The sequence below is a fragment of the Canis lupus genome, chromosome 9 (genome assembly GCF_048164855.1).
Source record: "Canis lupus baileyi chromosome 9, mCanLup2.hap1, whole genome shotgun sequence".
In the NCBI taxonomy this organism is placed as follows: Eukaryota; Metazoa; Chordata; class Mammalia; order Carnivora; family Canidae; genus Canis; species Canis lupus.
Genome location: NC_132846.1, coordinates 66,914,556 through 66,931,227, shown reverse-complemented (window position 1 = coordinate 66,931,227; position 16,672 = coordinate 66,914,556). Strand labels below are relative to the sequence as shown.

General features: G+C 48.8%; 1 protein-coding gene across 8 annotated transcripts in view; it reads right to left on the bottom strand.

Moving 5' to 3' along the window:
- Positions 1-16,672, bottom strand: part of VRK1 (VRK serine/threonine kinase 1) — a 106,925-nt gene that overhangs the window by 74,911 nt on the left and 15,342 nt on the right. For 4 of the 8 annotated variants that reach the window (XM_072839864.1, XM_072839867.1, XM_072839871.1 and 1 more), the window contains exon 1: positions 1,027-1,163. The exons of the other annotated variants lie outside the window; for them this stretch is intronic. The gene's annotated coding sequence lies outside the window, so the exon portion shown is untranslated. Of the gene's footprint in view, positions 1-1,026; positions 1,164-16,672 lie in introns of those variants that run through there. 8 annotated transcript variants of the gene reach the window in all.

The window sequence follows — 16,672 nt, the reverse complement described above, 5'->3', positions numbered from 1 at the left end:
CGCACCGTGCCCGCCAGGCCAGCTCCTGCCCGGCCTGCCCCGACACCGACACCGACACCGACAGCTTGGCAAGGGGGCCTGTCTCCGACCTGGGGGTTCCCGGGCCCCGAATGTTATCCTGGAGGGGGGGGGGGAATGGAGCCGGGGGTGGGGGTGGAGCCGGGTTCGGGTTGGGGTGATGGAAGCGGGTGGGGGGGTGGAGCCAAGCGGGGGTGGGGATGGAGCCGGGCGGGGGGGATGGAGCCGGGCAGAGGGGGTGGAGCCAGGCAGGGAGGGGTGGAGCCGGGCGGGGGGGGGTTGGAGCCCTGCGGGGGGGGGGGGGGGGAGATGGAGCCGGGCAGGGGGGGATGGAGCCGGGCACGGGGCGGGGTGGGGGGGGAGATGGAGCCCGGCAGGGGGGGATGGAGCCGGGCAGGGGAGGGTGGAGCCAGGCAGGGGGTTGGAGCCAGGCGGGGGTGGGGGGAGATGGAGCCGGGCACGGCGGCGGGGGGCGGGGGGGAGATGGAGCCGGGCGGGCGGTGGGGGCAGGCTCCTTCTCCCCCCGCCCAGCTCTCAGGCCAGGCGTCACCTCCTCTGGGATGCCCTCCCTCCTCCCCCCCCCCCCCCCCCGGTCTCCCGGGCCTACAGTCGCCCGTCCCGGTATCAGGGTCTGCAAACTGTAGCACCTGCTTCTTTCCATTCGGTGCCTCCCCTCCCGAATGGGAGCTTCGCGATGCCGGGCGGGTCCTTCCCCGAGACCCGGCCCCGAGCGCCCAGGACGCGGGGAGGTCGGAGCGCGCGCGTGCAGCTAGGCCTGGGCCTGGGCCGGGGCGGGGCGGGGGGGGGGGTGCGGCAGGTGCAGGAAGCCGGGGCCGCCGCGGGGCCCGAGGGGAAGCGGCAGGAAGGGACGCCCGCGCCGCGGCGCCGCCCGAGGTCACGGCCCCCGGCCGCCCCGCCGCCCCAACGCCGGCCCAGCGCCAGGCCGCCCGGCCGCAGCCCCTCGCTCGGCGCCCGCGCTCCCGGACAGCCTGCCCGCGGCCTCCCTACCCCGAGCCGGAGCAGCGTCGCCTTCTACACTGTACGAACTTCCCGCCGCTTTCGCCGACTTGCGACTCCGCGGCGGCGTCGGCCCCGGCACACCCCGCAGTACGGAGCCCGCTCATTGGCTGAGGGCGGGCGGCGGAGGCGGGGCAGCCGGGGAGCGGGGCGGGGCCCGCGCCGCCTCCGCAGGCATGCCGGGAGTTGTGGCCCGGCGCTCCCGCTGCATGCTGGGAAATGGAGTCTTTCCGAGGCTCGGGGCGATCCGGGTCTCTCTCTGTGTGTCCGCCTGGGTTTCCAGACAAGTGTGGTTTCCTACCTGCCGGTAGGTCCTATCATATACTGTACCCTTCGATGCTGTTGGAACCGGAGTAGATATTGCCAGTGTTCCCAGTGGCTTGATCTATCACATAAGTGTATGGCAAAGGGTTGGGTGTAAAAGAAGCCCTATAAGTCCTGGGAGCTGAGGGTCTCCTGTGCCTCCTGAGGCTTGCGTTTTCCCACCTTCTGCTCCCCCAGCAGCTTGGTTCAGAGTCCTATGGCCAGGGTCTGGAAGCAAACAGCCCACAGTGCACACCCTAGCTCTCTCACTTTGTAGCTTTGTGATCTAAGGCAACTTACTTGACCCCTGTGAGTCTTGCTTTCCTGTTTCTGTCAGGATTAAATGAGATGATCTTAGACAGTGCTTTGCATACAGTAGATGCTCAATAAATAGTAGATAGCATTAATATTATTCTGCCCAACGATTGTCCTACATCTAAATCCTAATTGTCTTTCAAAGCCTGCTTCAATGTCTACCTAACCTTCTGTAGCATCTCATCTATAATTCTCTTATGCCATGGTTTCCATTGTGTTTACAATAAACTGTCTAAGCCTCCATCATCCATGCAGCTGTAAGCTTACTGCAGACTGGGACAACGTTCTAGCTCAAAAGCACCAAAGGCGTAGGCAGAAGGATATTGGTGAGGAGGGTCGTTGATGAGGTATTCCCCTGGATCTTTGTTGACAAGGTCACCTCCACCAGGTGAGTCCCTCACTTAAAGGACACTGCCCCTGGGCCCTCCCCTCCAGCTTGCAGTGACAGCTCCCTCCCTCCTCAGATCTGCAGATTAGCACCTCTACTACTCTGAACTGGGAGTTACTGCCCCACTCCTGTGCTTCCCAACCCTAAACCTTTGTTAATAGTCTCCTTGCAAATAAACCCTCCTCAGATCATTTTATCTCAATGTGTCATCTGCTTTCTGTTGAGACCCTGAAGGAAGCACATGCACAAGGTGAGTACTTGATAAATATTTGTCGGTAAAGAGGTCTCAAGATTCACACATCTCATGGGTGTTGAATTCCGTAGCAAGAAAATGTGCCCAGAATCCATTGAGAAAAAGAGACTCTAAACACACACACACACACACACACACACACACACACACACATCTGGGTGTTAAGAAGACTTGGAATAGGACTTATCTGTCACATTGTGACCATGTTCCCCTAACCTCACCATATACATACAGAAGAAATCTCCCTGCTTCCACCCTGGGTTGACAATTGGCTGTGGTTAAAGCACAATTAAGTCAACAGCAGTACATGGAGTATTCCAAGGTGAGAATGGAACATATTTCTTCTGGAGCTCATGATTACATCACCCTCAGTTGGATGGCTTACTGTTAAATGCTACTTAAATGCAGCTATGTTCCAAGGCAGTTGCTAACACCTCCAACACCACCCACACATGCTGAGATGTCCTACCAGTGCAAAGCATGGCAGGGGACCAGTCCAAGCTGCCGTCATGGAGACAGCGTGTCTGAAATGCTGTAGATGGGGATACACCCCCTGGGACGGAGGAGATCCTCAATGAATTTTGATAATTTGATAGCTTGGTATCAAGATCAGGGTTGTGCAGAAAGTTGACCAGCGATAACTTGCTATGGCTGGGTTTTAGAACTTAAGAATTGAACTAAAGAGGAAAGGTCCATGCATATAACCCTGCCATCTACGCAAAAACATCCACAGTCCAAATGTTTACTGAGCACTAACTCTGAGCCAGGGAATAAGCTAACCTCTGAGGACTCTGAGGATTCTGGTGTAACTAATGTTTAAGGGGCCTCTACCACGGGTTAGACACTGTGCTTTTTCATATACATTCAGGTCTTAAATTCAGGAATAATACATTCAGGAAAAAAATCTCAAAGGCTAAATTATTCCAGGCCCTCTGAATCTACTAAGAATGGTTTTCACTGCCCCGTTTATGCACAGCTCCAGTACATTAGGAAACTTCTAATAAAGAAATAATTTCAATGCAGGAATAGAGATTTGTACACAAGGCTGTCATAGTCAGCTAATGGGGTTCCTGGCTGACAGATCATCATAGATAAAGTGGGGTGACCCATAAGTGGGTTCAGCTCAATGAACAAAAACTTTCCAGCTTCCTAGCAAGACAGACCAGCCGAAAATCTATGTGTGGGATCTGTATTGATTTGTCAGATAGCCAGGCCCCAGATTGCCCTTTTTTATTTCCAGGAGCCCAGCTAGCTCTTGTAATCCTCATACAAAGGCACAGAAAGGTAACAACAATACAACAGAGCACTTTGACAAAGAGAGAGAAAATGTTGGTATTGGCTAGACAGTGGCAGAAAAGGTCTGTGAAGTTCAATATGATAGCCACCAAGAGGAAATATTGCCCTGGCAGGCTGTCTAGCAGTTTCTGGTTCTGCTGATGAGTCAGTGCATGAGTCCCGGTCCCTGTTGTTTTCATCCGTAGAATGGGGATAATCATCCTGGGCCAACCAGTTCTCTGCCTTCCCAGGGCTTTGAGAGGGCTTTGATCTACCAGGAACAAAGCTGCTAGGGTGTCATTAGTCAGTGTAGGCAACCTAACAACAACCCAATGAAATATTACTTCCTGGGAAGAGGGAAAAGGAAGAGGAGGCAAGAGTAGAATGTAGACAATGGTCTTCTGAGTACCCTGCACCTGGTGCTGAGAGCTGGTATTTCCATTTTAGCAAGGACTTTTGAGCATCTCCCCTGTGCCAGGCACAGTGTCCTCAAGAAATCTGTAATCCAGTGGGAAAGCCAGACATGTCTACAAATTCCAGGAGCTGTGATTTTTTGAGCACGTATTATGTGCTGGGAAAACTATCCCTGGTAACCCTGAGAGGTAAATAACATGATCCCTGGTGTCCAGGTAAGTAGACAAAGCCCCAGAGAAACGAACTGATGTGTTCAATGTCACTGCTGGTGACCAATAGAGCTGTCTGACTCCATATCCATCCTGATATTACAGCTGATGTTGCAAAAGCTAATGATGTAAGGAGTAACTGGTGGCACACAGACTCCACGTAGTGAGAACGCAGAAAGAAGAGCCAGTTGCTCTGCCAGGCTTCATAGACAAGGTGACAGGCATTGATCTAGTTGGTCTATTGAACTAATCTGGTGACGTCCACAATAGTAGAGACAGGTCCTTTTAGATTTAATGACACAATAATTGATGAGTATAGATTATTCTGAGGTCAGAAGTGTATAAAGGGGGTTTTAAAGGCCTAGGAAAATGTTTCCTCCTCCTCCTCCTTTTCCTTATCCTGATAATGATGATGTCAACAACGACGACGACGACGATGATGGAGGTAATGGTGATGATGACAGCTTCCATTCATTATATCAAGTATTTTCCAGGAATTGTGCTAATACTTTACAAACAAAATTTCAAGACATTTTCACAATAGCCCTTGGAGGTTGGTATTACTACCCCTTCCCCCACTGCAGAGATAAGGAAACTAAAGCTCAGAGAAGGTAAGTAACCAACTCAAGGTCACACACCTAGTAAGTGATGCAGCTGGACTTTTTTTTTTTTTAATTTATTTATGATAGACATAGAGAGAGAGAGAGAGAGGCAGAGACACAGGCAGAGGGAGAAGCAGGCTCCATGCCGGGAGCCCGACGCGGGACTCGATCCCGGGACTCCAGGATCGCACCCTGGGCCAAAGGCAGGCGCTAAACCGCCGAGCCACCCAGGGATCCCCTGCAGCTGGACTTTAAGCCAAGGTTTCAACCAACTCCGAAGACCAAATGTTTAACCACTCCTCCTGCAGTGCACTAACCGTTCATCATTTCATGTGTTTCTATCTCCCGAGCTGGTTTTCAAGACACCATAGTTATTTGTCTTCCCCAAGTTTTAAGAAATTAATGGTACAGGAGAATCTAATGTGTGTACCTCCAGGAATGACTGCATGGTTTCTCAATGGTGCTGGTTCGCCAGCTCTCAGCAGAGGATATTGGTGGATGGGTTGCTCTCAGCCTACTTGGGAGGAGTGACAGATAAAAGCTACTGTCACTCAGCACATGTTTCTACCATCTTCTACTGCCCCTTCCTACTACAGAGGCTGCAAAGCTAAAACCTGCATTTCCCAGACCCCCTAAGTGCTTAGGGCCCTAAATGTATATTATGCTCCATTAGGTGAGATTCCTTAGGAAGATTTGAAGGCAGAAGTGAGGCATCAACACAGTCACAGAGTCTTGGGATTTTTTGCCACCATGTTCCAATTCCATGTGTCTTATTTCGTTGTCAGAAGACAGTTGCTCTGGTGGCAGGTGCAGTTGTGAGTACATGTAATAAAGACTTTAGCCTTGCCCAAAAGGAGCTCTGACCTTCATCCCAGTGTCTGGGAGATAATCTCTAAGACTTTGAAATCTCATGCTTGATAGGAGTGTCTCTGTTTGCCTGGAAGCCTTGGGTCACAAGATGGTCTAATAAAATGGTTTAGGGTAGGGCCTGGCTATGCTGGAAGAACCAACAACACAGTGTATGGCTGGTGCTTTGGGTCAGGCAATATCAGTCAACTTCCAGAGGGACTAGAGATCGGCCACATGGGCAATCAATCATATCTTTGTGCAGAGCCCCAATAAGAACTCAGGACATGGAGGCTTGGGTGTCTGGTTGGCAATACTGGAAGCATTGTCATGTACTGATACTGGGAAGTAACGCTGTCCTAACCCCAGCAGAAGAGGACAACTGAGGCTCTATATTTGGAATCCTCGGTTCTGCTCATTCCCTTGGCAATTTTAATCTGTATCCTTTCCCTGCAATAAACCCTACCCACGAGTATACCGTGAATTGGCTAGAATTCTCACAGCTCTATTTAAACTTGCAAGTCCCAATGGCAGCCTCCTCGTCCTTCCTCTCTTTGACTGTAGCAGAACAAGTGGCTTCCCTGGCAAGGTGGTTCTGCAGAGTTCCAGCTAGTTGGACTAGTTTGGCCCTTCAGTGATTTTATAAAGCACTAACTTCTTATATTAAATCCCTTTGTGCTTAAAATACCCAGAATGGTTGTTGTGTTAAACTTTAATACAGAACAGGAGCTGGCCCTGATAAAAGACGTCTCGTATCAATTCTAACATGCAAACTTTTCAGTCTTTAACATCTCTGAAATCAGGATATGTCTCACAATCAATGCCAATTGTAATTAACAGCGATTTCATTTTTCCTTTATCAGAAGCACATAACATAATGGGGCATATTGTGATTGGTGGATTTGAATAAACTCCAGGGTACCTGGTGCTTGCTTCATTAGAATTTCTCTCCAGATCATCTCTCCTGTTCACTCTACTTCTCACATTGCACACTGGATCTGACACCCCCAAACTCCTAGAGGCATGAGCATTTCTCCTTTCTCCCACTCCACACTTTCTGAAAGTGAAGACAAATGTCCTCAGAGAGAGAAGCAGTGTGGTAATATGATAGCAGCATGGGTTTTGTAGATGAGATAGACCTGAGTCTGGAACCTCCCTCTTCACTTAATGCCGTGTGACCTTGTAGAAATTATTAACCTCACTGAGCCTCTTTCCTCACCTGGTGCTGCTCACAGTTGTTGGGATCAGATGGGGCAGTGTGTGCAAAAATCTTGCCCCTGCGGCCACTCAGTAAAAGTTGCTTTTCTCCTTCTGTTCATCCCTCTCTTTCTTCTCTCCTAAACATCATGAGGTCCACAGCTGTCATCGATTGCCAGTGGCTAGCTATAGACTCAGGCCAAATACACATACATGCTCTCATAAGCTGCCAGGTTACAAACTAGGAAAGGAAGGAGTGCTCTTCCAAAAAAGCAAATTGTTGCTTTGCTTTTCAACCATCCACCTTTTATTATGTTTTGATTTCAGGGCTGCTCCGAGATTCTGGGACAAAAGGCACTGTATATGAATATTGTTATGAGACTCGAAGGGCTCTGAGCAAAACAAAACCGTTTTATCACAAGAGAATTGGAGAGACTTGTTGCCCAGTACAGTCACCGCATGGAAAATGCATTTTTCCCATATTCCACACATCATCGCCATCATCACCATCCTGCTTCAACTACACACACCCATAGCCTGTCAATCTATAGGCAAATATTTTTCAATAATAGTAACTGAAAGATGGGGCACCTGGGTGGCTCAGTTCATCGAATGTCCAACTCTTGATTTCGGCTCAGGTCATGATCTCAGGGTCCTGAGATGGAGCCCTGTATCCGGCTTTGTGCTCAGCAGGGAGGCTGCTTGAGGATTCTCTCTCTCCCTCACCTTCTGTCCCTCTCCCTGCTAGTGCACACACGTACATGTGCTTTCTCTCTCTCTAAAATAGAATAAATAAATATTTTTTTAAAATAACTGAAAGATTTTAACAGTTGCCATGTGCCAGGCATGGTCCTGAGTATATTATAGCTACATCCCATTTAGTCTTCCCAGGAACTCTGTGAGATAAGTACCATTATTAACCTATTTTACCGGCAAGGAAACTGAGTCTTGGAGTGCTTTGGCAACGTGTTCAAAGTCATATAGCTGGTGAGTGTATGGAGACAGATTTGAACCCAGCCGTACGGTGTCAACGATGATCCTCTTCCTGTATGTCAAAGGGAATGTGGTATCCCACAGTGAACTGGCACATGACCCCTGATCTTCAGACATCTGGGGTCTGATCATTGAGTTAAGTGTCAAGGTCCGCAGCGGGAGAAATCTGAGTGGGCCAGGGCTCTTTGGGAAGACAGAGTACAGGGGCTACATTTTGTTAGTATGAATTACTTGGCTCCCTCTCCTTCTCCCCACTAATATCTCTGCGCCCTGCAGTTTCTCCCTGGTTCAGGCAGCAAGGACATTCCAATTCTGTGCCTTGGGGGCAGAAAGCCACGAGGAAGAGAGCCAGAGAACAGAGAGGGTCATTCTCAGCTTTGGAAATTTTAAAATACACTTTGCAAAGTCATGGAAGAAGCAATACAATTCAGAGATTTGTGAGGCTAGGCTGTGTGTCAAGGGCCAGGGCCTTGGAGTTAAGGGCAGAGCATAGGAGAGGTCTCAGTAGACCAATGCTGAGGGCAGAGGGAGGGGAGAAGGAAGAGGGAGGCAAAAGGAGAAGGTGCCAAGGTGTCTCTGAGAGGGGCCGTATGTGTATCCTGCCCCCTCCTAAGGCCAACCCAAGACAGTGGAGGTGTTAGAACCAATGTGGGGGACACATCTGATGGGCACTCAAGGCATGGGATCCCACCTTGTCTCCCAAACCTGGGCTGCTTGTTGGGCCTCAGGCAGTGATACCACGGTACCCTGGGCTGAATTGTGTCTCCCACCCACCACAGTTGATATGCAGAAGTCCTAACCCCCAGGATCTCAGAACATGCCTTTATTTATAGATAGGGGTTTAAAACAAACAAACAAACAAAATATATATATATTTTTTTTTTTTTTATTATTTATTCATGAGAGACACACAGAGAAAGGCAGAGACACAGGCAGAGGGAGAAGCAAGCTCCCAGCGGGGAGCCTGAAGTGAAACTCCATCCCAGGACCCTGGCATCAGGCTCTGAGCCAAAGGCAGATACTCAACCACTGAGCCACCCAGGCACCCCTATTGATAGGGTCTTTAAGTGGTGATTAAATTAAGACGAGGTCATATGGGTGGCCCTGATCCAATATGTCTGGTGTCCTTATAAGAAGAGATTAGGACACAGACAAACCCAGAAGGACACGGACGAAGGGGGCCACCTACCAGCCAAGGAGACAGGCCTCAGAAGAAAGTGGTCCTGCCATCACTTGGATCTTGGACTTGCAGAGAAAATACATTTCTCCTGTTGATGCCACCTGTGGTGTTTTGTTCTGGTGGCTCAGGCCAATGAATACACATGGTGACCAAAGCCTCAAGCTGCGGAGCTGGGTGGCTGTGCACGCAGGGCCAATCCCACACCACCCGTCCGCTCCTCCGGCCCACTCCCAGGGCTCCGAGACCCGGCTCCTGGACTTCGTGCTCCATCTCTACCAGGCACCAGTAGGTGGGCCAACCCAGCCCTGCACCAGGCCAGGAGCCCTTGCTTCTGTTGCTCTGTTTAGAGAGAAACTTCTATGAGGCCAAAGGTGCGAACTGATGGAGAGATGCTCCGCCAGTGCTTTCAGATGTAAGCTAGACAATTTCAGGAAAATACCAGAAAGGGGACAAGAGAGGAAATGTGTTACACATCTATTAAGGGAGACTTTGAGAAGCTGTTGACCTCTTTAATCCTTATTATCAACCCCCAAGGGCAGGTCTGATTATCATTACCTAGCACATGAGAAGCAAAGTCTTTGTGGTGGCAGCTAGTTAGTGACAGAATGAAGCCTTATACTCGACACGGTCTGACTCCAGAGCCATGATGACTCCACACTGCCCACTAAAACTAGGTGAGTGGACTTTCCTTCTCTTTTTCTGCCTAAATGTCTCTGGCTAATGCCTTAAGAGAGAATGAATGATCAGCAAGTTGATAAATTATACTCCATGCAAACAAACCAATTGTTTCACCGCTAGCAGGTGTGGCTTGATTGTAGACCATTAGTGACCATTAATAAGTGAAACTCAGGCTGCAATTCACTGGTATGTTTGAATTTCCCAGGATTTGCATTTCACACCAGGGAGCTGAGCTCAGCCAATATTTTCATAAGCTAACACCTGCAATAGAAGCGTAAAGCATGATTTCACCGAGGTAACATTTATCTCTGGGAATTAAAATAGAAGCCAAAGGATAATTTGTGAACTTGATCATTCTTTCCCCTGTCATTGGTCTTAGGTTAGCATAGCGATAAGGCCTCAGGTGTTATAAAAATTTGTCGAGTAGCTTTAGGAAGATTCAGGATGTTAGGCATCCACTTGTGCTGCCTCCTTTGATGCATCTACATGCTTGATGTTATACACGTACTGTTGAATAAAGGTTTACTGAGCACCTACTATGCCCTAGGTGCAGTGTTGGTTCTCAGGGTGGGAAGAGACAGGGCGAGATCGCTGTCTCTAAGAGGCCGCTCTCTGCTGGGGTAGATGGACATAAAGTGACTGTCACAGGACCATGATGACCTCATTAGGAGAGGGGATTGTCATTCCCTCCTCAAGTTCCCATGAGAGAATTCCATCCCATATCCCAAGGAAAGCAGTCATAGGAAGAAATCTCAACCTTCTCCCCACTGACTCCTCCTACATTCCTTCTTATGGAAGGGATTTGTCAGAGGGGTAGGTGGTGAGAAGTAACTGAACACGAGCATGGGGCAGACAGCCTTCCTCTCTGATCTCCCCATTCCTGCCCCTAAGGGAAGAGAAGGCTCGGATCTCAGCCAGCCCAGCCTTCCTGACTCAGGTCTGGAAGCATGAATCTCTCTGTTGAGGCTCACAGATGTGGGGCAGAGACTCTCTGTTGTATGTGACTCGGCTCAGGGGCTTCATCTGAAGGTTTAGATTGGGGACCAAAGTAGCAAGGAAGCTCACAAGTCCACAGGTGAAGCCACATTCTCCAGCGAAGCTTTACCAATCCTAAAGGTGGCACTCTGCTCTTCATTTGTTTGATTCTATATTTCAATTTCTTTCAGAGGAAAGGAAATGGGGTGTTAGTTCATTGGATTCCTGATCTCTGGTAGCTGTGACCAGGGGTAAGCAGGAGAAGTAGAAGGAGAATAAAAAGGAATGAATGAGTAAATGAATGAATCCATGAGTGCACGAGGAGTGATAACTAACCAAGCAGGGGAAGTGGCCATTAGGCAAAGCTAGACCCTTGAATGAAGTCCTAAAGAAGGCGTGGACATGAATCAAGCACACAGGGCTGGGAAGGGCATTCCTGGCAGGGGGAAGGGCATCTGCAAAGGCATGTGAGTAAGAGGTGTGGTGCTTTTGAGAAATTGTAAACAGCTGCTCTTGTCTTGTGACGCTCCACGAACTATACTTTCCTTAGCTGTGGCCCTCTCTACATCTATGCCTTTGCTCCTTCATCTCCTCTTTGACCTTCTCTCTGACACCTCCAGGATGCCCTCCACCACCTTCATGCCACCGGAAGCATTCTCGCAATGGTTGCCAATGAACCCATGTGACTAATTATGGTGACCTTTGCTCAGGCCACCAGGCCTCCACACAGCAGCCCCCCATACCTGCCATTCTCCTCTTCTTGCAGCACTTTCTCCTCTTGGCCTCTAGAACACACCTCTGCCCTGGTTTCTGTTTCCTCTTCTGCAAACGGTTTCCCTGTACCTTTTGCTAGCACTTCTTCTTTGGCTCCAACTTCTGAGTCTTAAAGGCCCTTTGCTCTGTGTCTCTGTTCAAATCCACACTGATTTCAGAGGGCACAGATAAAAACTTGGAGATCTTCAGCACAGAGTTGGTCTGTTAGAACTGAGGATGGGTTATTTATGAGAATGAAGGAAGTAACATAAGGAGCGAGTGTAGACTGAGGCAAGAAGTCAGAAAGTTCTGTTGGTGATGAGGGAGGAACTCATAGCATACTAACCTCCCCTGGGATGGGGCAGCCAGAAGTAGGCAAGACCTGAAGGGGATCTGATCCTTGAAAGAAGAGGTGGATCCATGTTTATCTGACTTTTCTACTGGGGACACTCCCCAGCCTACATACCACAAGGCAGCTAGAATTCAAACGGAAAGTGGAAAGTCGCAATCTTACTAGCCTGAGGAGTCAGAGGATGGGACTTGAGCTGCTGGAGCAATCAGAAATGGGGAGGGATTGCAGAACAGAGCCACAGGGGCGACCCTAAGACCTCCTGAAATCTTTGGCTGATTGATGATGAATTGCACCCACACGAGCAAGACTCCAAGAAGCCCAAGAGGGAGGAGTATTTGGAAGGCTGAAAGGGCATGCATTGAGTTCAACATTGCACACCACAGGGGACACTGAGTCAGGAGTTTGAGCCCTACCAAGTTGGTGGAGCTTGATTAACATATTAGGCTATCTCTCCACTGAAACCCACGAAAGACCATGACTGAAGAAGAAAGGTGAGGCTCAAGGACTGGGGAACTAAGAAACAGAAGCCCCACCATGTCAGTAGCTTGTCCAGGCAGGGCTGGGATTCAAGCCCAAAGGCTCCAGCTCCAGAACTGAAGCCCTCAACCTCAACTACATGTTCAACCCTCACCTCAGGTAGCCCATATCCTTCTTCTAAAGCAGTCATCACCAAATTGAACACCCGATGACATTGTACATGGAGCTATCCATTTCTTGCACTAGACTGAAGCTCCATAAGAGCAGAGAGCTCGCATGGTGCCTGACACCCAGTCCAATAAATACCTATTGAATGAATAAATGACTCACCAAAGCCTGCGTGTGTATAATGCATTAATACATTTGTTATTAGTGAAGACATATGATTAAAAATGCCTTCCTGCCATATAATTTCACACACACCCTATGATCCTGGAGTGAATTAAATCACCAATAATCACTCTGGTTTGTAGCTGGGTCTATTTGTACATATCTGTTACTGACTATTTTTAAGTACGACCAGGAATTTCTAAGCATAATATGAATGACTCAGTATTTTGATTAATCAGCTCAGTAGGGAAAATTTCCATGAGTAATCAGACTGAACATAAAGATAGTGCATGCTGAGACAGAGTTGGGGGTGGGGGGAGAAAGACAGAGATGAGAATTTTTTTTTTTTTTTTTGTAGTCAGAAAGGCAGAGTCAACGCTACAGAACTTACCAAGTTCCTGTTTTATCATAAACAGGGTGGCAACTGTTTTTGGGTTCTGGTGGCTGCCCCATGAATGACCACATACTTGGTGGCTTAAGATACATTTATTCTCACCCTGCCAGAAGTTCAAAATCAAAGTATCAGCAGGGTGGTGCTCCCTCCGGAGGCTCCAGGGAGAATCCTTCCCTGCCTCTGGCAGCTCCTGATGCTCCAGGCATCTCTTGTCTTGTGGCTGCATAACCCCAACGTTTGCCTCTGTCTTCATGGCCACCTTTCCTCTGTGTGTGTGTAAAATCTCCCTCTCCTCTCTCTTTTATGAACACCTGTTACTGGACTGAGGGCCACTCTAAATCCAGGATGATCTCATCTCACAATCTTTAACTTGATGACATCTGCAAAGACCCTACTTCCAAACAAGGTCACAGTCACAGGTATGTGGTTTGGCTCTTTGGGGGGGGGGGGGGAGGTACACTATTGAACCCACTACAACAGCCATGGCCAATGTTGCTGCCATCAGTCTCTTTAATGGAATCAAGAAAGAAGGCTACTCTAACAATTGCCCATGGACCTCAGGTGCTGCTGGGCATGTCTCCTGCTATACATTCTCCCCAAATTGGAGCTGCTCTGGCCCAAGTACATCCACTCGGCAAGGTTCCCACTCTTCAGAGAAGGAAACAGTGGCCAAAAAGTTTAAATCAGCTTTTCAAGGTCACACACGGAGAAGTCCAGGTTTGTCTTTGACCTTAGGTATGTCGTCTCCAAAGCTAGCGAGATGGCCATCTCACACTGCCTGAAATATACGGGTCATTAGAGAGTTACCGTGTTTTGTTTTGTTTTAAGATTTAATTTATTTATTTGAGAGAGATAGAGAGTATGAGCAAGGGGATGGGGCACAGGGAGAAGAAGAAGCAGACTCCCTGACAAGCAGGGAGCCTAATGCAGGACTCAATAGCAGGACTCCCAAGATCATGACCTGAGCCAAAGGCAGACCCTTAACTGGCTGAGCCATCCAGGTTCCTGGAGAGTCACCATATTCTTTAAATACCTTGGCTAAAATGTAAACACTTCCTGAGTGAATTTATAATAAGAAGGAGGGTAAATTTGCAAATTAAGAAACTGATAACCAGAGAGGTTAAGTGACTTGACCAAGAGTACTTAACAAATCAGCAGGTAATCAGAAACCACACCCAGGAGTCCTGATTCTGCACAAGGAAACTTAGAAGGCGCCAGCCAGTTTGAGGTATCCTGTATTGGCTGTGCCAAAGGGTTGTTGTTGGCTGAAGCAAACCGAAGTAGTGAAGTACTCGGCCGGACTCTGCCAAGAGGCTCCCTTGGACCGACCCTTCCCAGGAGGCCTCCCTCCCTGCATAGTTCAGAGAGGAGAAAAAAAAAGCTGAGGGTTAGAGACCCGAGTCTTAGTGAGAGGCCTGCTACCAAAAACTCAAGTAACCTTGAGCGAGACATGTCTTCCCTAATCTCCTCAACTCAAAGCAAAAAGGTTGAATTTAATCATCTCAAAATTGCCTCTAGCACTAAGCACTTGTTCAATAGCTTCTAGAACTTGTGCAAGCCTCAGGTCCAACCAGAGCTAGGTCAAAGCCCCAACGGATGCCTGGTGTTGGCTTTGCCTGTCATCCTTTCACCCTTCCACTGAGACTGGCCTCTCTCTATTCCATGGCGGGGGGCGGGGGGGGCGGGGGGAGATACCCCCAGTAACTTTTACTTTACAGTTGGGAGGGACTGGCCCCATTCCTGCTTCTGCCTTCGGGTGGGCCTGTGACCCAGATCTGGCCCATCAGGGCAGTTCGCACCCTGAAAACGATGACTTGTTCAGGGACAGGGGTGTGGTTCAATCTGAGCCAGTGAGATCTAATCCTGGGGCTTTTACTGAAAATATTGGGAGAAATAAGTTCTCCTTCTGCTGGTGTTGCCACGCCGTGAGAATGTTGAACCTGGAGCGGGGCAGCACCAGGGGCACATCTGAGGAGCTGAGATGTCAAGTGATGGAGGGAATCAAGTCCTGGGGACCCTTTTGGAGCATCAGGATGCGCCCTTGCCCGAACCCACAACACTTCCGAGGTTCGTGGTTACAAGAGCTGCTTCATCCTTCACTTTGTGTCTGAAGCCACTTTAAGTTGTCACTGCAACTAAGTTTCCTGATTGATACAGAAGCCTTCATTTTGAGGAATGGAACCTGATTGTGGAAAGTGGCTTTTTCTTGTAATCTGACAGCAGGAAGCACCTCAGGACCCATCGAGTCCAATTCCACTCTTTACAGATAAAGAAACAGGTATCCGGAATGAGACGTGTCTTGTTATATGTATACAACACCACACACACACACACACACACACACACACACACACTGCTGTGTGAGTCGTCTTATTACAATGCTGAGAAACTCTGTTTATCATCAAACATTTCATACATCCTATTACACGTGAGAGAATTATTATCTAGCCTGGTGCCGTGAAATGCTTTTTCCCATAATGGAATTTTACTCTGGAAGTGTATTTTGGTATTAAAAGGCTCCACTTTATAATGTCGATGGTTCAATCTGTGATCTAAAAGGCACTTAAACGCTTTGAACAAGAGGCATAAAGAGCTTTTATTGCAAAAGCCTTGCTGGATCTACCAATTCCGCCATTGATCCCTTTCCCCAGAAGACTGCTCTGGAAGCAGCCCGTGCGGTAGCAAATCCCATGGCAAGGCTGGACCTCCAGCTAGTGAGTGAGACACGCTTCCCGTGCTCCCATCTGCAGATATTGAAACTATTCTGGATGGACAGTAATGGGCTTCTTCAGGCACCCCACTCAAGCAAAAACATGCAGCCATGCAGAATGCGCATGGAGCTAGTTCTCAGAACCCAGTGTGTTCGCTGGGTCACTTCATCTACAAAATAAGTTCAGTAGTACCAGCTCCCAGTGTCCTTGTGAGGGGTCAGTTAAGCCTGAAGCCTGGTACATATAGGTGATCCATGAATGTGGGGGTCCCTGTCCTTGGTGGATGTGACTCTTCAATAACTGGGGGATTTAGGTCTACAAGAGCAGTGGTAGATTGGAAAGGACCCCACGTTTGGACCCCAGAGACCAGCAAGCTCTCAGCTTTACCCTGGGCAGACCATTCACGTCTCTAAGCCTCCACTTCCTTGTTGTTGTTTAAGATTTTTTTTATTTATTTATTTATTTATTTATTTATTTATTTATTTATTTGAAAGAGAGAGAGAGAGAACACAAGCAGGAGGAGGGGCAAAGGGAGAGGGAGAAGCAGACTCCTGCTGAGCAGGGTACCCCATGTGGGGCTTAATCCCAGGACCCTGGGATCAGTGACCTGAGCCAAAGGCAGACATTCAACCTACTGAGCCACCCAGCCACCCCTCTACTTCCTTGTCAAGGGAGCTTTGAATATGTCACAGGATTGTCATGGTCATTCATGTCATGCATGCATCATACAGCTCAGTCACCTGCCATGGAAAATAGGAATATGCTCATCACCTTTTGGTCACTGATCCTCCCTTTCCCAATGGCTGAGCACCAGGGACATTTGGTTCATTCGCTGGTCATCAGGGGCTAAAGGCAGGGGTATCCCCTGAAAGGAGCAGTGGGCAGAGGAGCAGTGAGAAATTGGAGCAATTGAACATTTCCCAGAGAATGTAGCACGGACCAGTGGCCCTATGAGAGTTCCATGGTGAAACAGGTTTGGGAAGCATGGCATT